This window comes from Stegodyphus dumicola, chromosome 2 (assembly GCF_044657685.1).
Source record: "Stegodyphus dumicola isolate Sdum_Otavi_A_Nest chromosome 2, ASM4465768v1".
Lineage (NCBI taxonomy): Eukaryota > Metazoa > Arthropoda > Arachnida > Araneae > Eresidae > Stegodyphus > Stegodyphus dumicola.
In genome coordinates this window covers 75,808,077-75,834,092 of record NC_140769.1, presented here as the reverse complement: position 1 = coordinate 75,834,092, position 26,016 = coordinate 75,808,077, and the positions used below count along the sequence as shown (strand labels likewise).

General features: G+C 32.8%; 1 protein-coding gene and 1 long non-coding RNA gene across 3 annotated transcripts in view; one reads left to right on the top strand and one right to left on the bottom strand.

Moving 5' to 3' along the window:
• Positions 1 to 26,016, top strand: part of LOC118185709 (proprotein convertase subtilisin/kexin type 4-like) — a 553,482-nt gene that overhangs the window by 51,016 nt on the left and 476,450 nt on the right. The gene's annotated exons all lie outside the window — the stretch shown is intronic.
• Positions 1 to 26,016, bottom strand: part of LOC118194713 (uncharacterized) — a 64,401-nt gene that overhangs the window by 7,360 nt on the left and 31,025 nt on the right. The window contains exon 2 of the long non-coding RNA XR_004759136.2: positions 232 to 419. This is a non-coding gene — a long non-coding RNA (uncharacterized LOC118194713). The remainder of the gene's footprint in view (positions 1 to 231; positions 420 to 26,016) is intronic.

Here is a 26,016-nt window from a genome sequence, read left to right as displayed (position 1 = left end):
TGTGCGAAAAACTGCTATATAGAAAAAATTTGTTTCATTCCTTTCCCGACTTAATGTTTGTTTTCGGAAGCCTGTTTTATACTTGAAGTCGCTTCCAATTCCAGTTTCTTGTCCATAAAATGCTTTACCGCTCGCCGAAATGAAACCGAGATCGCCGGCGGAATTGTTTCAAGGGGGAAGGGAGCAATAAACAAAAAAAAAAAAAAAAAAAAAAAAAAAAAATCTACTCACAGTTGTGACGCTTCAGGCAAAGATTTTTGAAAGAACTTCCTTTTTCTCACTCAACGAAAAACTGAGATTTCTGCTTTATATTTTTTGCTTTTGTCACCGTTGTGGAAGGGGGAACTGGAGTACCTCATTCTCCCCCCTCACAGAATTTTCTTTTATCGTCTCTTGTTGAGAAGCGCTGATGTGTTTACCTGAAAAAATTTTCATGCTTCAAACTTCAAAAAGAACGGTGAATAAAACTTCAAAAAGAACGGTGAATAAAGTGGCCTTTTATTAAATGCCTTTTATGAAATATACCCTTGGTGCAGCAGATTCTTTGTATTGCAAATGAAGATTTACAACCTTTTTAAAAAAGATCAGAAAACTGTATTATAAGTAAGTCTATTGTGCTTTCGTTATCGCCGCTGTAATATACATTTCAACGCACTTCCAAAGATTTTTTAAATGTTAGGCATCTTTGCTTTTGAATTTTTCGATATGGGGGTACGAAACGCAAAAATACTTTGCTAGCTGCAGTAAGTAACTGACGGCGGACATTCTTTCGTACTTATTACATTTTATGAGATGTAAGTATTTTTGTTTAAATGTAGAATTTTATTGTGTAACTGTAGCTATTTTAAAATTCCATAGTATCTTTTGACTCCAGTTTTCAAAACGTGCTTATTGGTCTTCCTTCTATAACGCTCATGTAGCCTATTAACATATACAGATCATGATATGCTACAGTAGTAATATTTTTTTTTGACTCATACGTATGCATAGAATGGTCTTTACTTAAAGAATAAGGATATTCGTAGAATGGAAAGAGTTACAAAAATTACACATTACAGATATAATATTAATCTTATTCAGTTGTATTTAAAAACGCTCCGCCAGTGGCCGAGTGGTTAAGACTGTTCAAGGAGTGTTGGTAGTTCGAATAGTTTGTGTTCGAACCCTGGCGAACGGGATAGCTGAATGTTTGGTTTTCATGGTTTTTCCCATGTGTAACATAAATAAAAGCTAGTTTTCCTCAGAAAGTCTCCCCTTTTCTTAGGGAAATTTGCCATATTCAGATAACCTAATCTAACCTAGTTTATTTAAAAACATAGGGAGGAGACCAAAGACATGGGTAATAGGTTCATGTAAAGAATTCTGGCTTCAAGAATGACGCTGTACGAGATGCTCGCAATTACATACATTATGTCGGTAAATCTTGTAGCCACATTTTTCAGAAATAATTATCGTAATATAAAACACAGAATGCAGATCTAAGATACCATAATGAAAAACATTCAGTTTTCTAACGGTAACAGTCAAGAACTCCAAACACTTTTGATTTCTGTCTGCTGTGTATTAAAAATTAAAATCAGAGGACATTAATAAAATAACATTACTTTAATGTATTGTATTAATTTCTTACGGCTATAAATAAATGTCTGATATGCAGATCATTTAAATCTTTATATATGTATTGAAGTAATATATATTTATGAAAAACCTACCATTGTAATTTTGATTTATATACGAAAAACGTCTTAGCGCGTTTTTTCCAAATTGTTTACTAAAGGTGAGTAGATAAGACTGTTGAACCCGTTGTTCGACCTGGGGTTTCGTTTCTCCGCGAAAAGGATTACTGCGTAGGTTTTCATACTCCCCCCCCCATGAGCAATATAAATATTTGCCAAATTCTTTAAAAAAATCCTCCTTGAATGTACTCCTTATCTTAGGCGGACAAACTTTGTGTAGAGTCCCGAATTCAGCTACAGCTAGTTTGAAATTTAATGTAAAATTAAGTCTTGTCTTGATGTTGATTAAAAAAGGGAACTGCATATATATGTTATGGGAAACAGGCAGGGTCTCTTCTGTCAAGGACTGTGCTTTTGGTCGATGCGAGACTTCTGCTCACATAATTTTATATTTAAAAGTTGTTAAAAATATTACGCTTTAATTTTTCAACACAAACATCAGTCTCGCCCAGATATAATCTTAATAAAAGAGTGGAAGTAAATGCGAAGTGCTTCATAATTTCTTCTGAACTTTCGAAAACTTAAAGTATAGTAAGTATAACAAAAAACTAAAACTGCTAAACACTAAAATTTACTTACACATTATAAAATGTATATCAATATATAATACATATTTAACATACGCACATTTGCATAATGCAAGTGCATATTTATATGCAGATAACACAATTCGAATGAGGAACCGCCAGAAGGTATTTAAATCGAAAATTACCACCAAGCGAGAGGAGATGTTGTAATTACATATTTCTGCAAATATGCCATCGTGTGATTTAAGTTTAAAAGGAGAGTAGCTTGGACATATATTGTAATTTCCATGCAAGAGAATTAATTGATTTATATTTACTTCTAATTTTAGCTATATGGCTTAATTTACTAAAGGGTACTTATTCTTTAATATGCTTTAATACCTTTGAATTATCCTATGTATTAAATATACGCTGATATCTTCGTTTGATAGTTTTAATTGTTACTGATTATGACTAAGCGCAACAAAGTTAACTGTATAAAGAGAAGGGGTTGCTTATGTTTTTTACTTCCTTGTACGAAGTAAAAAGGAAGCATATTTCAACGAAAATATCCATTTTGATCGCTATCGAATGCAATTTAACGATGTTTTTGCGTGATATCTGTACGTAAGGACAGAATAAAATACTCTTTTCCTTCAAAAAAATTATAAAACTGCTTTAAAATTAATTCTGAAGAGAATTTTTCGTGCGTACGTACGTATCTCGCATAACTCAAAAACGAGTAGCCTCAGAACATTGAAATTTTGTATATAGGGCTGCTATAACATGTAGATGTGCACTTCGTATTTTGGTTGCAATCGGCCGCACCAAAACGTATATAAATATATTTATATCCACTCTATTACCCGGCTCAGTGATCTCAGTTTCTTTACTCTTATATGTTTGTAAATTGTACATTTGTTTCTTTAAAAATGATTGAATTATGTTGTTTTTATCATCCGGTTAAGGATTTTATGCCTTTAGTAAATCTGTGTGTAATATTTTTAGAATTATCAGCAATTTTAAAGTTGTTTAATTGCCGCTAAGACTGTTTTTAATGGCGGCCATTGATGTTTACATTTGAAACAGGAGACTAGTGGATTTTTTGCCAATCTAGAGAAACTTAGCTTCGCAACAACAAAGATAACGCATTAATTTATTATTGCCAATTAAATCATGCTTAATTCTTTCTGGAATTTTTTCGAGGAAATAGGCGTTTGAAATTTACTTCGTAATTTTTAATATAGATATTTTGAGTTTTTATGTATTTTTGCCTTCTCGCGAAGTAAGAACTGAATTAATTAAATGAGAAATACTCAATCATCTGTGAAAAACTGTTTCCTTTTTTGTTTTATTTGCTTAATTTCTTTTATACATAGTTCTAGCTTTATTATAGTATTTGAATAGAACATGTGGCAACGATTAGGTAATTCTTTAAATGATATACATTTTGTGCATTCAGAGTTATAATATGAATGAAATATAATACTGTTAAGTAAACCTAGCGCCAGAGTGTCGCTATGGTAAACAAAGTGAATTTTAAAGAATGCATTTATTCTATTGTGGTTTATGCGCTGTCGGCGAAGTAGGTTTAATTCAATCTAATAAGTTTAAATAAAATGCAAGAAAAAATACATATAATTTAATATTCCGTACAAGGAAGTCATGTGGTGTACACATCAGACTTTTTTTTTACATGAGGAGTAAAAAAACGTGCAACCATACTCTTCCCTGGTATTCGAAACAGGTTCAAATTATCAATGTTCTGTGGTCATAGCCACTCAACAACTGATGGTCCTTTTAAACATTATTAAACGAGGCGTTTATTTTCTTTCAAAACGTTTTGTTCTTTTGATATGTTTCCTGGTGCATTTCGATTTCTTTGCTCTACTAAAGAATGTGAAAATATGTGTTTAGAAAACAGAACTCGAATTATTTTTTATCAATAATGTATGAAAACAGTTTAAGAATGTACTTATTTTTTTAGTACATTTAAAAACAATGGTTTCATTTTTTACTTCCTTGTACGAAGGAGAAAGGAAGTATTGTAATCGCGAAAAAATTTGGGGTATCATATTTCAACAGAGATGTCCATTTTGACCATTCCCGAACCCCTTCGGACGATTCTTGTTCGTGATATCTCTACGTACGGACAGAATAAAGGATCTTTTTTTTAAAACGAAGTGTAAAATGGATTCAAAAGGGACTTTTTCTGTGACATCTGTACGTACGTATGTATGTTTCTCCCATAACTAGTCGTAGAACGTTGAAATTTTGTGCATGGGTCTACTAAAACATCTAGTTCTGCATCTCTCCTTTTCTTTTACAATCGGAAGCAAACATATATATACCTACTTCCCCTTACACGGCTTGAATTCTTTACCTAGCCTATATTTTCGCAGTCATTGATCATAGTCATATATATACATCTAATTACAGAAGAGTTTTAAATACCGAATTTCACCGGGATACTTACTTTTGAAATTTGCAATTTTAGATATCGTTTTCAACTTGCCTCGAGGGATTGGTTAATTAAGTTAGAATAATTCGAGGAAACAAGTTAAAATGAAGTGTAGCAAAAAATGTGTATAATTTAGTAAGCTGTATGAAGAAGTCATGGGGTGTCCGCATCAGATTTTTTTAAATTTTAGGTAAACTGATTTGAAATTCGAATTTTTATCTGGTAGCGATATCTTTATGAAAGAGAAAACCTTGTGCGTTAATGTCATTGATTGTTGAAACTTTAAAGACTTACCCGCAGAACTTAGAGCGTAACTCCGTGATAGAAAGGTCACAATAGAGCACTAATTTGTCTTCTGAATTCAAGGAGCTCCCACTTTTAATTGTATACAGATGTGAAAAGTTATTTTTGGTCTGTGTCATTTTAACTGCTATCATATTATCTATTTTCGTTTTAATTCTTTATCTCCCATCAAACATGTTATCCAATTATTTATTTTTTTACTGGGTTTGATCCTTTACAAAATGTGATAAGCTTTTTAATTCACTGATTTTTGAACTGTCATTCATAACATTTATCGATCAAGTAAATAAAGGATAAGCTTGTTTATAACAGGCTGTGATAGATAGCGTTGCTTTGACAGCTGAACTGATTGATATTTTATGCCCTATTTGTTGTAAGCGTTTTTCTTAATTTTAAACGCTGAAATTTTAACAAATAGTTTAATTTATTAATTTTCTAGTTTAACCTGAAGTTCTGCGTCAGTGAAAAGACATTTGTTATCTAAGTTTTATTTATTTTTAATTAATTTACTTTTTAATACGTGTATCTGTCGTAAATAAACAGGATACACTCGGAGCCATTTTAAAGGTATTTCCATTCCGGTTGCCTTATTGATTCTAGGTCTTGGTGAAGAGGCTCGATATTGGAAGATGGTAACTTGACTTCTATTCCTTTATTGATACAGAAGAGTGTAATAAAACAGCCAATTCAATGTTGCTCCAGATTCTGTGTTTGCCACCATCTCAGCACGGTGGTTAAAGAAGGCAGTTACCAAATACACCCGGGTTAGAATTCCTAGATGCTTGTAATCATCATGTCTAAGCGAAACTTCTCTTGGTGATTGATGGGAAAGAACTAGATTCACGGGTACAGGAAAAAGAGGCAGATATGAATATCTGCAAGGAAACGGAATGTTCAATCAAAACTGAATAGTGTGTTCTTTAGCTTCAGAAGTACGGCTGTTGAACTTCGATCAGATCTATTGCCCGCGTTTTCTTTTCATTACCCTACTGGCTAGACACTGCCAACATCTTTGTACAACTACGGGTTTTAATCCCAAATGAGTAATCATTAGGGAATTAGATTATTATTCTTTTCACTTTCTGTCCTCTATAAGTCTCCATTTTCCGTCGGTGACTGCTCATCAACAACATGAAGATAACACATCCAACTGATAAATTTTATCATAGGCAATGAAAATTAATTAGAACAAAAGCAAAATAAGTTTGTAATTAGGATAGTATTCAATGTGTAATAAAAATATTATTACCTAAGGTGCAGCAAAACTGCACCAGGTCGTTTTCTATTAAGATTATATGTAATATCGTAGTCCATGAGTGGGATAGATTCGTTGTTAGTAAGCCTAATCTTGCTGAAAATATTTTAGCTATTCTTGCTGTAAATGCACTAATGCTTTAAACATTAAGTTCAGCAGAAAAGCAGAATTTCTAATAAACCAACTGTTTTTAGTAGTTTGTCTTAATGTGACACTCCTCAGATTTAAGAGTCTGTAGGCTATTAAATAATGCATCACTAAAGAAAGCACAAACGGGAAAAATATAAGTGACAATGGGCCGCAACATGGTCTTATACAGGAGTAAGTAAGTCCAGAAAAGAATTTGGGGAAACTAAAGGTTTTTAGATTGAGATTTTAGACACCGTCTTCCTGAGTACTGGTTACATCTTTTTTTTTAACTTTTAGTTTTCAAGATCTTACCTGGACGTCTTAAATGATGTTTGACTTCCTGATATGTTCTTCTCTCCTAGTTGTTACTTCTTTCATTAATTGCTTATCAATTCTCACAGACTCATTGTAAGAATCGCTTTTATTGCTCCTCCAACTTCACTCTGGAGGTATAGCTTCGTTTGAATGATTTCTTGGCTTGGGAAATGGCTATTGCCTTTTCCCTCTCCTCCACACCATCATATTAGCTATACTTCAAAGTTATACTCATTTCCCTACACAGGATGAGGTGACCGCCCAGTCGCCTGCCCCTGTCACTGCGTTCATCTAAGTCATTATGCAAGATATAATTGTTTTCGTATTAACTACTCACTACTTCATGAACCATTTCATAGACCTTTAAAAATTTTACTTCGTTACTGTTTGTTCTCTGTTTACAGCACTACGGGCTGAGGTATCAAATCCACGTTGTCTTTCGCCTCCATAGTATTGTATTGTGAAACCTTCGAAAAGTTTGGTATTGAATAGAACGAAACCTAATTTAATCACTCATGACCATTCAAAGATACTAATGTTTCAAACCTTATTAAGGAAATTAATATAGCAGTAAATTTTTTGTGATTAATTATATTAAAATTTTAACAGGTTGTTATAGATTTTTCGGTTTATAAAATAGAATTTGATGTTTATATTGTTCTCAAGCGTCATGGAATGAAATTAAAAAAAAAAAAAAAAAAAAAAAAAAAAAAAACTTTTCAGATGTTACGCGTAATATTAGTATAGACTGTAAGACTGTATTGACTAAAGAAATAAATTGTTTATAGTAGTTTGCGAATTGAAGACTGTAGTAGTGGCGCTGTATTTTGTCATGGATTACATTTGACATGAAATTTTGCCATCTGTACTATTAAAATCTGTGCGCGTCTGTCTCTTTGTTTGTGGCATTATTTTCTCCGGAACGACGGGGAGTTGTGTTTTGAGAGAGGTACCACCGGATTCCAAAAATTCGTGGGTAACCATTTCGACCATTCGCATCTTTAAACGACTTCAATCAGCCGGGATATTAATTAAAAACCCCGAAAACACTTATTTTCGCACTTATTTTTCCGAATGGCAACAGTCTCGCGCGCTGGAGATAAAAGTCTGCTTTATTTCGAAAAGTGTAGGCACTGCTTGCTTTCAAATCGTAGAGTTTGTTAAAAAATGTGTAACTTTTTACAAAATACGAAATAAAAATTGTATTACCAAACTTTAAATGTATTATTATTATATAAGGTCATATTCTGACGTTGAAGGAAGCACGCGATTGCGTGTGATGTCATTTTTGTGTTAAAAAATTTTCCTTAATGTCAGCATTTTAAATAAATAGCTGCTGTTAGCAATTTTGTTTCAGGTTAGAATAATTTGCGCGATATTTTATTGCCACGTTAGTTCTTTTATTGATATTAGAAAAAGTTGTTATATTACATTAAATTTAAATCATGACGTCACACGTACTAACCTTGTGTCAAAAGGTTCTGTTTCCTGGTTTGGCAGCAAAAAAGTATTTACGAATTGGTTGTTGCTTTTAAAGAAGGAACTGTTTTCATTTACATTATGTTTTTAGGCATTTTCATTTCAGGTATACGTAGAACTTATACATTTTGCTTTGCCCACAGCCCGCTTATCTAGCGAGCTTTTCCTCTAGTCTAATAATATTTCAGTAATAGCGATATGAAAAACTAAAATTTAAATGCAAAAACCCTGAGTAGTTTCCGACAGAATTTAATATCCTTTAGAATCAGCTCACTTCAAATAATCAAAATGTTCACCAATAAATTTAATTTATCATACATCAAGTAAAATTAAGTATACTGCTAATTTGTTTCGGTACTTTTATAGTTATCGGTGATTTAAGTAACTTAAAAAGGAAATAAGTTAGTTACTATACTCTGTTGGGCCTTCCGATTTTACCAGCTGCTCATTTTGAAAAAGCTATGAGTACAAACTTCCGCAGGTAATTGTTCCAGCTGATTTTTGGCGTGTCCAGCTGATTTTTACTCATTTAAAAAATATTAATTATTTCGACAAGCTTTAAATAAACAGGAGTGCAGTCACAAATGTAGTACTGCAATTTCCTAACCACATTCCTTTTCGAGTCTTCTGTAGTCACAATTTTTCTCATTTTATAGCGATTATTTAACCATTTTCAAATAAACTACCATATTTTGTCCATTAATATATACTTTTTTGATGGTAGAACTGTGAAAATAATCCCCTGTTTGCTGTTTTGTAGGAGGCAGACCTCAGATTTAAATCATTTTCTCAAAGGCAGCGGATACTAGTTAATGTTTATCCTTGTTCATAAAAGGTGGTTTATCTAAAATAAATCGGGATTACGTCTAACGAAAGCGCATATGTTATGAGTGTGTTGTTACGTAACGCTTATAACAATAATTTGTGCTGAATCGCGCTGCTTAGCAATAGTCTCATGGTCGACGGGATAATACGTAAGTACGAAATATAATATGATAAATAAAAGAATAAAATTCAGTCGGTTGGGCATTACGCAAAACAACGTACTTGATCCGCAGAAAAACGACAATAAAATATCCAAAACAGTTCTGGTGCTGTTTGAGCTAGATATTTTGAGCTTTACTCTACTGTAAACATTCAGCGCCTGTCTTTAAATCGTGTTAATTGGAGCTTCATTGCCGTTTTCGTGGTTTTACTCATATGCAACGTGAATACGATCCAAAGTTTGCCTCAAAGACCACCACGAATGCATCCTTTCCCGTAGGCATTAGATAGCCCCAAAAATTTGTTTTCTTCCTGAAGAAGAGAGACCTCTGCTATTATTATTTTATTCAAAATCTTCCACCAATCTAAGGTTACGTTTTTGCCTAATTTTAAATTTTACCCTAACATGTGTCTGTTCCATTTAGATGAAATCTCTATTCGTTCATTCGCAGTTTACAGGATGGATGCATGGGATATTTATGGTTTTCCCCTTTCTTAATGTAAACAGGTCTGCTTTTGTTAAAAAGACTTCTACGAAGGTATCCTTCGCTTTAGTCAGACAATCCTGCCTTAACTAACTTATTTTAATCTAAATGTGTTCAATTAAAGTGTAATAAAGCAATTTTCTCTTTCTCATCTCACTGTTTTAATTGGTGGCTTGGGAAAATAAATTTTTCATTTTCTAGAAGTACATCCTTTTAATATGATGCATATTGAGCATATTCTATATGAAAAATTAAGTTTAATAATTTTCAGTTGAGAATGGCCGAAACATTTTAAATATTCTTTTGGATAGAAATAAACATTTATTTAAACCTCAAAAACTACAGAAAACCGAATGAATATTTCTCTTTAGTATAGCGTTAGAAGTTAAGAGAAATTTTAATTTGTAATATTTCATTGACTGATTTATTCAGAATAAAGAAAGGACATGTAAGATAATTTCCATTTTTAGCATAATCCAAAATGATGTTTGCTGTGAAGAATGAAACTTCAGTTTCTTTATAACGCGTCTAGCAGTTTTTATGTTGAAATACTAATATGGTATCTGATAGTCGCTATTGATATTCCCTTAAAATCATTTTTTATAAATTTACAATACGAATGAACTAGGAATGATTTTAAGATGTACTTCAAATGTAAAATTTGACAGTTTTCAAAACTTACTAATGCAGAATTCGAAATATAATAATTTTCGATATTTCAAAGAATTCTTCGCAGTGCGAAAGTAGATTGCTGCTTGTTCTGCTTTTAAATTCCAGAATTCTTCTTGAATGAGCATTTTTTTTTTTCGTTAAGCTGTATTTTACCTCTGAGATTTTATTAGTCTGTCTTGGAAATGGGAAAATATATTTTCTTTAGCAGCACTCTGCAATGGCTTTCTTTACATTTTTGGAGCAGAGAGTAAAACTTATTTTCCCAAATATTTGGATATGGAGATATTGGAGTTATTGTTTATGAATATTTACTGCATTTGCCTGAGGAGTTAAGTAAAATAAATTGAAGATTATGTAAAGATATGGTTCGGGAAATATACGGAAAGAGAAAGATAGTATTTGTTTGAAAATATTATTAATCTGTAACACTTTGCTTCACATTTATTTGTAAACAGTCTTCAGAAGTTTTAGCACCGAAATTTTTCAAATAATTCGTCTGAACCTGTCAAACAGTAATTTGTGGCAATGATTACTCATATATATATATTAAGTTTCTTTCTTAAAAACATATTCTGCTTTTAAAATTTAAAAAGAATTTTTTTTTTCCCTTGCTTGATTTATGTAGCCGATATTTATTGTCGCTAATCTTTAAGCAGTTTACTGCAAAGAAAGTCAGCCATTCGTAACTCCTTACTTACTCGCCATATTTAGCTCTCCTTCAAAGGCCTGCTTTGAACGGACGATGACTTTGACCAGCACCCCCTAGAAGTTAAGTTCTAGGGGGTGTTGCTTTGACTGGGACTTAAGATCGTTTTGCAGGCAGATGCTGTTACGAATTGAGTTATAGAAATCGGTGGCACTATGCGATGTAACTTAAGACATTTTCGTAATAATAAGACTAGCATGGTATAATCATGCCTGGTTTGTATGATTTGTCTTTGAATGACTGCCATCCTATAATCGGGTGTGTCTATGAAGTAATTATTTAAAAAAAATCAGGCAAAATGATAGTTAGTCGAAATATGCATCAAATATAAAAAAGTAAAAAATATTTTATTTACCGTATAATACGGCGTTATAACGCACACCGATGTATAACTCGCATCTGTAATTTCAAACTACGTTTTTTTAATTTTTAGCTATATTCGCTGTATAACGCGCACCCTTTTACCGAATTGACAAGTAACAAGGGAAATAATTTGTATGTGGAAGAAATACTTGAGGGAGTAAATAATTCTGCAAAGAGGGTAGGTTGTATTCAATGCAGTTGTGCGCCAAGATGTTATTCTGGAGTTCCCAGAAAAGTGGCAAATAATATCGGATGCGAATGTACTTCTGACACGAATGAATTCGCGGAATTAGGGTTCAGATGTTTTCTCTTTTTGTTGCCATTTGAAATCGTGATTTTTGAAGTGAGCATCGAAAGATTTAGTAAATCGCATTTGCTGGTTTCAAATGCTTAGTCGTTCAATTTTCGGAAGAAAATATAAATCGAGCTGCAGCAAGGGTGTTTGGTATTGGTTTCATACACGAGTGGAAGAAAAATAATATAAAGATAATTAATATGCTACAAAATGAATGAAGCGACATATTCTGCAAGAGAGTTATGAACTGGGTTATAGAAAATCGCCAGTAAGAGCATCAAGGTACACGTAGAAATTAAAGTTTTGTATGTTCATCTTTTCTTTATTTTTAAATCTATCATTTTTATATTCGGCGTATAACGCGCACCGTAAATTTCGATCTCATTTTTTGTATTAATATAGTGCGCGTTATACGCCGGAATAGAAGTTAATATCTTTTCCAACTCCGATTCGTTTATGTTGCTGTGAAGATGAAAGGAATTTGCATAGTGGCGAACTTTGTAGATGAATTTACCGTGCGCTTTCACGAAGCCGAATACGAGCCTTTTAAATTACTATATCGATGTGCTGCCCATTATATCACAAGAAAACATAGCAGAAGTGTCTCTAACTTCAAATGTACATGGTCTATATAAAAATAAATGTGGGCAGATGAGATGAATTTCAGTCGATGAAAGTTTGTAGTCCACCCGCTTTGGCGTAGATGTGGAGGCGAGAGGAATTTGAAAGCTAAAACACTTAAAAAATCGTTTTTCACTTGTTTGGGTTCGAATTACTTTTCCGATGTTCCGACTTTTGCATCATAAGACCATATAGAAGAGATACCTTAAATTTCTCGCAACGTTAATTCATTGAGGTATGCTTGTTTTACAAGTTTGTTTGGTAATTTTTCATCACAGTGAGGTAACCGAAAATATTAGTAAAATTTCTACATCGAAATTTATATACACTCTTCCTTTTCGAGCTTGGCGGAGCTCCTAATAACAAGTATCAGTAAATATTATCTAATTCTTTTTTCGATATTCATTTCATTCTAACGGTATTGTTGTGTTCCATTGCTTTTGGGAGACATGCAAATTATAATTTAAGGGGACTCATACACCTTAAAACCCATAAGATCATCGAATATGTGACTTTTGCAAGAATTGAGATAACTTATTTATTTTAAAAGCAATGACTTCCAAATTTTTACAGCCGACTACATAATATAGCTGCTTTCTGAAATAGTATTCAGAAAGTTTGTGTTGCCACAAACATTTTGATAATTTAATCCGCTTTGTGACAAAATGTTTCCACCTTGCGTACACAGTTTAAAATATTCTGTTGCATAAGTTAATTCTATATTTAATATATAGCTTTTAGAACTTTTGGAAACTACTGTGAACCTAAAATTCTAAGAATTTTATGTTAAATTTTTATTTTATTTGGAGTTGAGTTTATAAAACGTATTTTATTAAAAAATCTGTAATGTTTTCGTCCATAAAATTTTTTAATATTAAAATATTCATCAGATTTTTGGTTCAATTAGAAAATAGTGCCCATATAAAGAATTCCATCAAATTTCATGTATGTATCATTAGCCATTATTAAAATATCGTGCGCGCAAGGTGGAAACATGGCGAAATATTTTGTCACAAAAAGGATTACTTTACAAAAATATTTGTGGCAACACAAAATTTCTGGTTACTAGTTTCCAAAGCAGCTATATTATGTAGTCAGCTGTAAAAGGTTGGAAGTAATTGCTTTTAAAATAAATAAAATATTCCAATTCTTGCAACAGTCACATATTCGAAGATCATGAGGGGTTTAAGGTGTATGAGCCTCCTTAAAACACCTTAGTTTCCACAAGGCAACTGAGGTAGCAGTTCATTCTATTAAATATAGACAAAGGAGGTTGCGTTAAAATTGTGCCTTAAATACCGCTGTTATCATAGTCATGATTTCTGTGTATCGTAGGATTTCTTGCACGAGCAAATGCTGTGGAATGTGAGGTACAGCCAGTTACGAAAGGATAATTTAGCGCGCTCTCGATACCCACCAAAATCTTCGGCGGGTTTCGAATTCGATGGAATTCTGAAATACTTACTATCTTTCCTTTAGTGACCATTTACACTGAAAAACTTATGCTGTTGCTCAATGGATCGTTATACTGCTTTGTATTTTAACTCTATAAAAACGAAGTAACTGTGCTTAGTCTAACATGTCTGTCAAGAAAGTGGTTCTCTCCAGATCGATAATGATGTCTCAGATTTTGTAATGATTGAGCAGTTCCGCTTCAAATTCTTTTGACTAGCACTAGTATTAAGTTCGACTAGCATTAGCATTACGTTTTGACTAGCACTAGCATTAAGTTCTTTTGTTGAACGCTTTTAGAAAAAAATTATATCTTCTTTGAGGGCAAAATTTGGTACTTAGCTGTTCTGTTTATGATTATGTGATGGTGTGAATGCTTCGGAAGAAACTGTCATTGAACCGTGGTTTTTAGTTGTTTGGTCAATTGTCAGTCGTGGTAATATTTTTCAGGAAAATATAAAGCTTTTGGATGAGCAAAGCAGTTCTCTCGTACAGCCATGACAGCATATTACGGAAATCATGGGGAGTTAGGCTTTACATTAAAAGGACATAGAAAGGAATTAGACAGCGTAGGATTTTTTTTGGGGGGGGCGGTCGCTTTTGTAACACACATTTATCGGAGGATGAGCAGGCCGTAGATCGTTAGTCCTTGGTAGTACAGCGAATTGAAGTTATTACATTAATATTGCATATTGGGCTATTTTCCTGAATGCCTTCATGGAGATGTTCTATAGGAAACTAGCTTGTATTCACATTACAAGTATTAGAAAGGGTTAAATCCCCTATTACAAAGGGGGTTTACGTTGAAAACATACACTCAGACAGCTTTTTCGCCAAGATTTTAAACAGTATTGAATTACCAGCATTCAGCGGTTTTATCCGCTTGGCGTTCTTATGATTAAAGATATATCGAACGTCAGAATTTTAATAGGATACCAATATAGTCTCTTGGAGTAAAGGGCCAAAGAATGTTTCGGATGAAATGTTCTAATTTTCTCAGACCTTTAACAACATATGATATGATAATATGTGATATGTTTCTGATATGAGCAGTTAGTAAATGCTTTTTGACCCAGAATGTTAAAAATGGATTTTTCGTAGTTTTTGTTTAGTATAGTTATTTGATTAAAACAACTTACCTAACTTATTAAAACAATTTAACTAACTATTATTTTATTTTCGGGGAAGTATCGAAGATAGCTGTTTACTACACATTTTTTTTATTATTATTTTTCAATTTGATTTTGCTTTATCTGTATTTTAGTTTTCGCTGGGCAGTGCTTACATATTAACAAGCTACACGCATGAATGCGAATTGAAATTTGCGGCTTTAGTTGCTCAACGCACATACATACACTGTCATTAATTTTAATTCTCTCACTTTGCTTTAACCTCTTAAAAAGCATCGCAACCCCAATTACAATCGCTTGAAAGAGCTAATTTGTATTTATGCACTTTTAATAAAGAAGATTTACTCCCTTTGAAATAATAATGTAACTAACTCAAAGCAAAGGATTAAAAGAAAGAGAGAAGAATGATACATTGGGTTCCCCCCCCCCAAAAAAAAGAAAATAATATTTTTCAGTTTCGGAACGTGATAAAGTGTATGAATTTCCATTTTAGTGAATGGGATTAGTTACACTTCAGTTACAGAATGGGTGAAGAATTTCAAAAAGATTGAGGGAATGTTTTTCCCGCTGCGTTTAAGCACGTCATTTATTTTCAATCGGAGAGAATGGGAATGGCTGTCTCAGTTTTCTCCCTTCCTCTTTTTATACGAGAAAGATGGAAATGAGGGGGAATTGAGCTGTTAAATCTTATGAAACCGGTGGCTCAGTTCGCACTTTAAACCATTCACTAAACGATGCTGGTTTCACCTTTTCGCGTATCCATCATAGAGACATTTTCGAGAACAATCTCCTTTCAATAGATATTGAAGAAGAAAACAAGTGTCTCTTGGAAACATGTTTCTCGTGGTGTGTTTACGAAAAGCATTCTTTTGTCGGGCTTTGCACACTTTTTTTAAATATTTTGTTTAAAATTTCGTAGTTAAAATTTTTAAAACATTTCCTATTTGAAGCCATAATTTGCTGTTAATTTCACCAAACCCAATTTTCAGTTATGTTTCTGTGGAGCAAAATAAAACTCATTACATCATGAACTCGTAAGTTAATTAAGGTTAAAATAAAGTACACGAGAGCTATATAGCTATATGCCTGATGAGGAATGTTTCAACGAGCAATCTCGCACATATTTATGACGTTAGAGTAATATGCGCGTTACTCTAGCAAGTTCTGTGTTACCTGGACTTTAGAGTTTTGCGTTATCTAAAGTATTAGGTCGTCCAATGGGGAGACCGAAAGCTTGTATTAAAAATCGTTTGCACTATTGATATAACTATCGTGTCTGGTATACAAAGCAGTACGAAACTCGGAAAACTATTTGATAAGATGCTGGTACCCTTGTAATAATGCACTAACCAAGAACGCTGAAGTGCTGAGAAATTTTTGTTTAACAAAATAATGAAACATGTACATGTTCATCGTTAGATGTGAATGAATTTAATATCGTGACAAACGTCTCTGTCGTATTTAACTATATGAATGGACTAAGAAGTTAAAGACCGGCGTTTCTTTGTGAAATATTCTCCTCGTTTGGGTCCAGCAGTGACGGAAGCTAAGGCTATAGCTTTGAAGAACATGATGCAGGAAAACTGGCTCATCAGATTCAAGAAGGAACCATCACTATTGAACTCTAACATTGATTAGTTCATCATATCATTCATGGTGAGCTGCAATTTCGCAAAGTATGTGAGAGATAGATTATGCGAACCGTTGACATTCGAAATGAAAGAAAAACTCGTCAGTGCTAGTTAAGACTTCCCCATTGGTATGAGGCTGATAGTTAAGCACTTCTGCTAGGAATAAGAGCTGGATACATTTCTAAGTGTAAGAGTTCGGGAAGATGATGAATTTCGATCGGTGATGCATGAATTCACTTCAGAACGAATTCATTTTACAGAAGATTCATTTCAGAATTCACTTCATTACTGTCAAAAAGAGTTCACTTCCAGAGCTATTTATATTGTCAAATGCTGGAATAAATATATTGAAGTAGATGGGGATTGCGTATAAGAGTGTTTAAGTTTCAATATTTATAATATTTTAATATAAACAAGAAAATTAAAATTTTTCGTTGAACATATTAGAAGGGTATCCTTGTGAAAAAAGCTGTATCCTGAAGCATATTTAAGTATTATATTAAGTAATATAATAAACTATAGCTATAAATTAAACATGGCTTTCAAAAGCCATTTCTATACATTTAAGCCAGTAAATTATTTAATTAACGGTAGTAAATGAAATACAGAACTAGAAAATATGGTACTCAGTTATAAAACATGTGCATGCAGTACGGATTATTCAATACACTTTTGACTGAGAATTACTTATTTAAGTGAAGCGTTTGTTACAGAATCGTAATTTTGTTTCGAAAAATGCAAGAACAATTTATGCAAAACAGGGAGACAAGGTTTCTTAAATAGAAATGATTTGTAGCCTGATTAACGAAAGGCGTCTCTTCGACGCGGCTGGTGTAGTTAATTAACTCACTTTTCTTTCGAAACACTAAATTCTTCAAACATGAAAAGTAATAAGCTAATTATGATATGCGGAAGAAAAGAACGAGGTAATGGTAGAGTGCATAATAGACAATTAAAGACTTCAACTTGTGACATTACAAGGATGTAAGGGGTGGGGAGTTCAGACCCAAGGCTTTAGATAATTATCTCCAGAACAAAATAAATGCAGCTTTATTTAAAGTTTTTATTTATTGTGCATCTAGACAATTATGTGCTCTTTGCTAGGAAATTTCTAAATCTCTGGCTTTGCGAAGAATTCATTACTTTGAGAGATGGTTGTCTGGAGAGGTGTCAGGGAAGGATTGCATTTACTAAATATATATTTTATTTAGGTAATTCTCTACGTACTACCATTACGTCTCCTACCCTTTATTAAGTTTCCATTTGATAAAAGAAATTAACTTAAAATTTCCACTAAAAGGAATTATTACTTTTATTGATAAAATTATATAGTACTTTAGTAACTTCGCATCAATTATACTACTTCCTATTTGGCCCTTTTTTCTAACATTAGTCATTTAGAGTGAAATTTCACGATTTACTCCATGACCGGGCGGTGAATTTTGTATCACCTCCCATAAATTTATTGCTCTAGCGAGGTTCCTTTTCTTGTATTTCTGTCAAGCAATATTTCTTCCTTAAGTTATTTTACGCTTTGCAGCACTGATAAAATTACATTATTAGGACTTTCTTTTATTCTATTTGTTCTGTAAACAATGTAATGTGTTGCAAACGTTTCATTTCAGATTAGATTAGGTTACGTTATTTGAGTGCCTTAAAGCATGTGACGTCTATTTAAGGAGTGAGATGCTTTCGCGGAGGATTTTCCTAGGAAAAATGGTTTGTAATTACGTTACTCGTGGGAAAAGCAAAACAAAACAACAGAAAAAAAAAAAAAACCCTAGCCATGCCGTCAGCCCGTTCGCCTGGAATTGAACTCGGCTCAAACTACTAGTATTCAGCAAGTTTCATTTTAGCGTTCTTTATTTGTACTATTAAAGTAGTTGGGAATAATGAAGAGCTACTCTTATTTCAGATTCTGGCAATAAAGAAAGATATAAAAGCAATGGAGATTAATTGAATCTGCCTATTTCAACTGAGATTTAATTGATACTGTTTAGAGGTGTGCTAACAGTATTATATATAATTAATTGTTCGATTATAAATGCCTGTCTTCAATTTGTAGAATTGCAGCAGCCCATGCAGGTAGTCATCTTTTCATTAGTAATGGCACCTACAGGGGCTCCGTTATTATCCTTCAAATAGTTCTCCAAGCCTCTGCAGGTGTTTAATCACTATATATTGTTATGTGATGCTATTGGTACCTTTAGGCATTCCACTAATATCTCTGAAATATATGCGTCTCCATTTTCATAACTTCACAAAAAATCAAAAAAGAAATTTTAAAAAATGGAAATTTTCAACATGAAAAATAATAAGCGTTAATTTGCTAAATTTGCATCCGCCAACGTATGTATTGTAATATTTTTAACAGGAGATTCAACAGTTCTATTTTATGTGGATATCGTACTTTAATTAGGTGGCCTATTTGGGTGCTCAGAGCTTTAAAATGATTTTGAACTTACGCATAAATTCGTAAGCAGTGTTTACTTTATTATTCCATGGAACAGTTTTCTTCGCTTTTTTATATGTGATTTTCATTTCATTTTATCATCCGTATCGTTTGAATACATTTCTGGTACGCCTAGTTAGCCGTTGGTTACACAGGAATGCAGCCATTAGCAACATAAATGCAATTTATTCGATTCCAAATATCTTTTTCTAGTGCGAAATTTTTATTTCCATTCTTATACCAATAATAACAGTCATTAGCACAGCCAATTTTATACGCATTTCTAACTAGTATCAGGTATTAACCTGTAATACGATTTACAGAAAGCCATTAATACGCAGTTAAAATAGCTTGTAATGGCTTCTTTCGAAAAAATCACTTTTGTTTGATAATAATGACTCAGATATTATCCCTTCATGTAAAAGTTAGTCAAAAGTAAGTAGTATAGTTTCGGAAACTTATACCGAGGTGTGCTTTAGAATTCATGTTTCAGTTGAAATATCTTCGCAGACTTTGCGTAATAACGCTGCACATTGTTGTTCCCTTCCAGTTAGTTTAGATTTTTAAGTAAACTAGCTGAAATTAATTTGCTGGATAACTAGTTCAACAACTTCTTCTAATTTTGCAACTTGTTGTGATTTAATTTCCCATGGCAGTGAATTTGATAATTAGTCGCTAAAAATAATATTATTTCAACTATAAAATAAAACTAAATATTTGAGAGTGACTTGGAAGTTCAGCTGTTTAAGTGAACAAAGTGATATCATTAGCTTAAATGATATCATCATTACTGAGTAATTCATTAATTTCAGAAATTCACTTTGTTTACTATGGTATTTGGTTTGAGAAAATTATTATTTTGAAAATTTGTTGTCCTAAATTATTTATATGCTAATTTACAGAACACTAAAGACAGTAATTATTTATCCATCTATAATTTAATTTTTTAAACATACCCAGCACTGACTAAGTGAATAAAGTCGCAGAATACTAGTAGTTCGATGCGGGTGTGAACATAGCTTGGATGCATGGTGTTCTCGTGAATTTCTTTAACAAAAATGTATACGAATCGGTTTTTATTAGAATACTTTTCACGAAAGTATCCATCCGTTTGGCGGCTTAGGTTTGAACCCAGGCAATTAGATTGGCTGCATGGTTGGTTTCGTGATTTTACCCATGCGTAATGTGAAAGAGTTAAGTTTTCCTTAGAAACTTCTTCACGAAGCCATCCCTCCTGTTAGAAAGATAGCTCTCATGTGTGCTTTGCCGTATTAATGTAACATGCTGGGAAAATAACTGCTTACTTAAGCATATAATTGCGTTCAAGGTCATGTTTTAACCAATTCAATTAATGTGTACAAATAGGATTTCAGTACCAATTTTTTAATTCAGGCTTAGGAGGTTAATAACTTTTACATTTTCGGGGTCAACATTAAAAGTATTGATCTGCATGTTAAGTTTAATAATTAGATTACTAGGGGTTTAGTTTAGAAATACATCAGGACTTCTGTTTTAAATCGGAAGTGAAATCGTGTTCAGAATAGTCTACTTTCTGACTAATAAGTACATCGGCATAATACTATGTAGATAATCTGTACTGAGAATTTAAAAATGATTTGAGTGTATTTACATTCGATATTCATTTGTAGTCACTATTTTAAATGAACGTACTATGTGTAAATTAAATATTGCCTTTTCAGATGCATTTATCCATTGAGCATCGATGACCGACTGTTCAACACTTGGCTTAAAAATGTCCAATTTAAATAAATTGATATTTAAAATTTAAAATAAGATTATTTTTCAAAAAAAAAAAAAAAAGGTAGCTGATATTATAGCGAAATATTATTTGTTCTTATAGCAACGAATATAATATATTTCATTATTATAAGAATATCTTAATGGAGTTTGCCGAAGTGTGTCAATTGATACATTTCGGCAAACAATTTATTTATAAGGTTCCACCAGTTTTCCTTATAAGAGGGGGGGTAATTTGTGACGTAATTTTTTTAATTTAGTATTATCCAGTAAGAATTTTTTATCAGGAACATCGGGAAGATTGGACCGTCAATTTCTTTTTACTTTTAGGGAAAGATTAATTCTGATGTCATCATTTTGTCGCCAAGTGGCGTAAAGGGAAAGACACGCAAATGATGTCTCATTGAATGGGTTAATATTTTTATCCAGGCTTTTTTCTTATGTTGTGAAGCCTTACGACGTTAAACAAAGTCACAACTTGCATAACCAATCAGCTGCTGCTCTCTTATAGTGTATCAGTACAGAATATGGGAGTGAGGAAAGAGAGAAGAGGAGGAGAGGAAAAAAAATATATATGCACCATGAAAATTATATACTGATACACGAAATCTTTCACGAGTTGAATAAATAATATATTCTAGTACACCCACGCTCAGTGTTACTTAAATATATCATCATAATGTTCAAGTCGGATCGCATTCACTTTTGTAATGAACTTCCCTTCTTTCGCCCTCTGATGTTCGGTTAAGTGCTTAATTTAGCTTAAGTTCAATGGCTGATTACTACAGCGTGTCGGGACATGTATGTGCCACAGTTCGTTGCATTGGGCATTCACAGGGGCAATTGTGTGAAACCCCTAGTTTCGTGATATTATTGTTGAGTAGTTCAATAATAGGAATCGAAATGGACAATAAATGATGCTGCACAAATGGAAGTTACGAGACCTTGAGTTTTTGATGCATTACGTGCGACCCGTTGTCGTGCATGAATTAATTTTTAATTCGCATTTTTTATGAGGGTGATGACGAATTAATTTTATAATTCATTTTTAGACCTGCAGTTTCATCTGTAATGAATTAAAACAAGCCTGATGGTGAGATAAATATTAGAACAGAGTGAATTGCATTTCTTTCTGTTCTTTATTTTTAAAACATCTCTGTTTTGTATATATATATATATAGATATATATGTTGGAGAAATAATTCTAGTTGGTGGCAGATGAGTCAGTTTGGGGATGAACATTGTTTTTATAGAAGTTTTTTAAATTGTTCGCATTACCGTTCATTGTTGGAGTATTACTCATTAAAGATCATCTGTAAGTACTCGAGGCAGAAGGTTAAAAATATGCAAGTAGCGATTTCTAGGAGGTATTTTTGTGTTTTTCATCTACATGGCCTACACATGCCAGTACACATGCTGTTGACATTCGATGCTTCATGAAATCTTTAATTCATCTTTCAAATTAAAATACTAGATTGTTAAACGCACTCAACGATTTAAAAGCAATATATACATTTAAAAATAATATATATCCGTATTGTATTTTTAATTATGTCTAAAATGTAACTTATAATGTCTAATTCGTAATAGTTTTAACTTATAATTTTTATCGTAATAGTTTTAACTTATAATTTTTATAAATTTTACCCAATATTGTATTTAATAAATCATGTTTGTAACATCAGATATTACATACTTCGATATGCAATAGTCATTTACGCCTCGCCTAGGAGTAATTTTTGAATATATAGAATACCTTAGTAACAGGGCCGGCTAACGCTATTGGACATTCGGTGAAAAGTTTAATCACTAAACATATTTTTCCACACTATTTTTAATTTTGATTAGTAGTGTACTTAGGGCAATTTCACTTTGCTCCTGATAAAGAGAAATTATACTACTCTTTGGACATTATTTAACTTTTGTTAGTGGTTTGAATTTTTCATCACTCTGAGGTTTTAACTTTTTCTGTTTTTAAACAAAAGCAATAATTTGATTAAAAAAAGTGGCGGGAATGCATTAAAAAATAAAAGAAAAACGTAAATTTTTCAAATTAGTTATTAATTTCTGTAATAAAGTCATAACGTAATATTCATTATATGTGCGCACACATGTGTAAATACATAAAGAAGCTATTATACTGCGTGATATAAAAGTGGTGCACATCAAACTTTGAAAAACTGGAAGCTCATTCATGCATATAAATGGAAAATTATTTCAATGGGTGATATCTCTGTATTGTTACAAGTAATATGTCTCTTGATATTTCAGTTGCAATCTAAAGTGTTTAGTTTTAAGAATCGTTTATTTGATTTATTTGACACAAGAAGGGGATGAGTTTTCCCAGACTGAACTAATTTTTCTTTTGATTGACCATTTCTTCGCATAATATAAATTTGATTGTGATGCTATTTTTCTCACATTTTGTTGGTAACTGGAACATTACTTTGTTCATTTTTTTCGAACTGAGAAGAGACACACAACTACTTCGTTTATCGTAGTGTATGCGTCCAATTTCTCGAAATCAGATTACCAGGCAGACAATGGTTGTCTTGCTAGGCTCCTGAACATTTGGGAAGGTCTTTGAAAACGTGTCACCAATTTATCCATAGGAATGGTTTGCGAAATTATGCTGAATCATCAAAATGGTTCTGCTTGAAACAAGCTTGTTTCCATTTTGCGTCAAACAAATGGCTTTTAAAGCTAACAGCACAAACTGCAGTTAAAATTTCAAGTGCTCTAGTACTTGTAACAGTATACTGGTGTTATCCTTTAAAACGATTTGCCTTGAATATTCATTTTGGAATTTTCATAATTTTTGAAACTTTTATTTCCGATCTTTTGGATCACCCTGTATTTTTAACATATACATATTTTAGAAATAAACATAACCTTTATTTTAATATGGAGTTTATTATATTTAGTGATATTTACTCTCATTTTAAAAATGGACTTCATAAATCATTACGAGGCTCTAAAAATTTATTTAATACCTACAGCACTAAGAAAATATTCTTTTAACAACCCATATGTCTCTTGAGGAAGTGAAGTCATAATGATATCACGTTACTCTAGACTTTTCAGGGAACACTTTAAAAAAAATATGTTCTCACTTCCGCCTGTGAAATAAACCCACTTAGTAACCTTCTCATTTTTTAAACACGCCTCGCCACCCTACCCCCCGCTCTTCTGCTTTCCCCTAAAAAGAATTCTAAAAACTCTTTATTTTGCCAGGTTCTTGTGAAGGGTCGCGAATGTCAAACCACCGTTCAGCCATTTTAGTCGAGCAGTTTGAGGTGGATAATTTACTGTTACCGTAGATTGGTTGAACAGGCTTGGTTGCAGCCATGTTAAAGCTTGAGATACTATCTCAAATTCATGTACTTCTTACTTACAATAGTGTTGCAGTAAAATAATTACAGTAAACAGCAGTGTTGCATTAAACAACAGTAAAGACTGTTGTTACTTACAACATTGTTGCAATTATTGCAAAGAAATCGTGTATTCTTTGCTTACAACAGTCTGATAAGTACACTGCGCGCTAAAAATATTTATAATAAATAAAAAGATTCATCGGATACACTTACAAAATATCATAGTTCAGTTCAACATTTTCCAATAGTATTTTCAAGGTTCCTAAGAAGAAAACTTAAGGCTTCCATAGAGAAGTGGTTTTTGAGAAACATTGATTTAAATGTATTGTAATTATGTCTATATCTAATAAATAGTGGCAATACTTTGATCAGATCACTTTTATGGTGCAATTTGTACAACTTTCTTTGTGATTGTTATGCAGAAACTTTTAGGCTGCACTTCGATTGTCAGCATACCTATCTGCCTAAATACTAGAAAACGATTGGCTAACCACTATGATTAATTTAATTTTTTATTACACTAGAACATTCAGCTCGCCAAATCCCTTATTGTGGATCTGCTAGATAAACTGTTAGGTTAAGTTAGATTGTTTGAATATGGCAAAACCACGACGGCTTACTTCGCAAATGGCCGAGATGCCTTCATGGAGGACTTCCTGAGAGAAACTGGATCGTATTCACGTTACAGTTGGGGAAGACCAACCATACAGGCAACCTCTCTACCAGAGTTTGAACCCAAACCAAGTCAAACTATCAGAATTCAGCGGTCGTAAGGTGAATTGATTTTTGTTCGTACCATTTTACATAGATCCAAAATGGTGGCGTCAAGTGTCATTTGCTCGTTTCTTTACCAATCAAAAAATGGTAAACGATTATAGGGAATGTTATAAATGCTGATGTACTTTAGCGGGTCTCTGAGTTAGCTACGAATTGACAGAGGGCGTTAACTAAAGCTCTATAAATCTCTTCTCACTTTTTCTAATCTGCGCATTTTAATCATCTGCTTTGGAAAAGGTTTTAACGTTAAACGCAAACTTTAAATTTTCATTTATTAGTGATTAAATATACTCTGAATCCGATCATTTTCATTGAATATAACCATGAATCTGGACACTTTGATCGGACATCGTAATAAAATATTTTTTTCTGGTGAACCAATATGTATTGCGACAAGACGGCTGTATTTATTTATGGGATAATAAAAGAGGATGAAACATGCAGCTCATGTTCTAATCGAAAAATGAATCTTTCAAATTAAAGACATTTTTATTTTTTAAAATTTATTTACGTGCTTCGCCTTTAGGCACTACACGGAAGGGAGGAATGCTTTCGTGGAAGATTTTTTTAAGGGAAACAGGCTCGTATACACATTACACATGGGAAAACCATGGAAACGCCCATGCAGCCAGCCCGTTCGCTTGATTCGAACCTCGAACCGAACTACCAGTGTTCAGCGATTTTAGCTCTCGTCCACAGGTGGGCAAAGCATTGGATATTGAGCCAATAAATATTTTTTTTTCCTGCGGCGCATTTATCTTTATGCTTTATGCTAAAGATATAAGAGGTTTTGCGTTATGTATAATAAGAAAGTAATATAAAAAGATCTAATGACTTAATTTAATCAGAAAGCGATTTGGCTTAGCAATTCCTAGTTTTTTCCCGATTGTTGATGCACTTAATTAAAACATTGAACATAGATTAATTGCTGGATAGCAAGGATGATTTATATTTCCCTCTCTTCTACTGATTCAAGATCGCTGGCTAAACACTAAGACCTTGACACTTTTTGATGATTTAATTGGCATAATGTTCTTTAGAAAGATACCATGTTTCAGTATTGCAATTTGTTGCAATTTTTCGTTATATACTTCCCTACAGCAAGTTATAGTGTCTTGCATCAGCCTCTCAT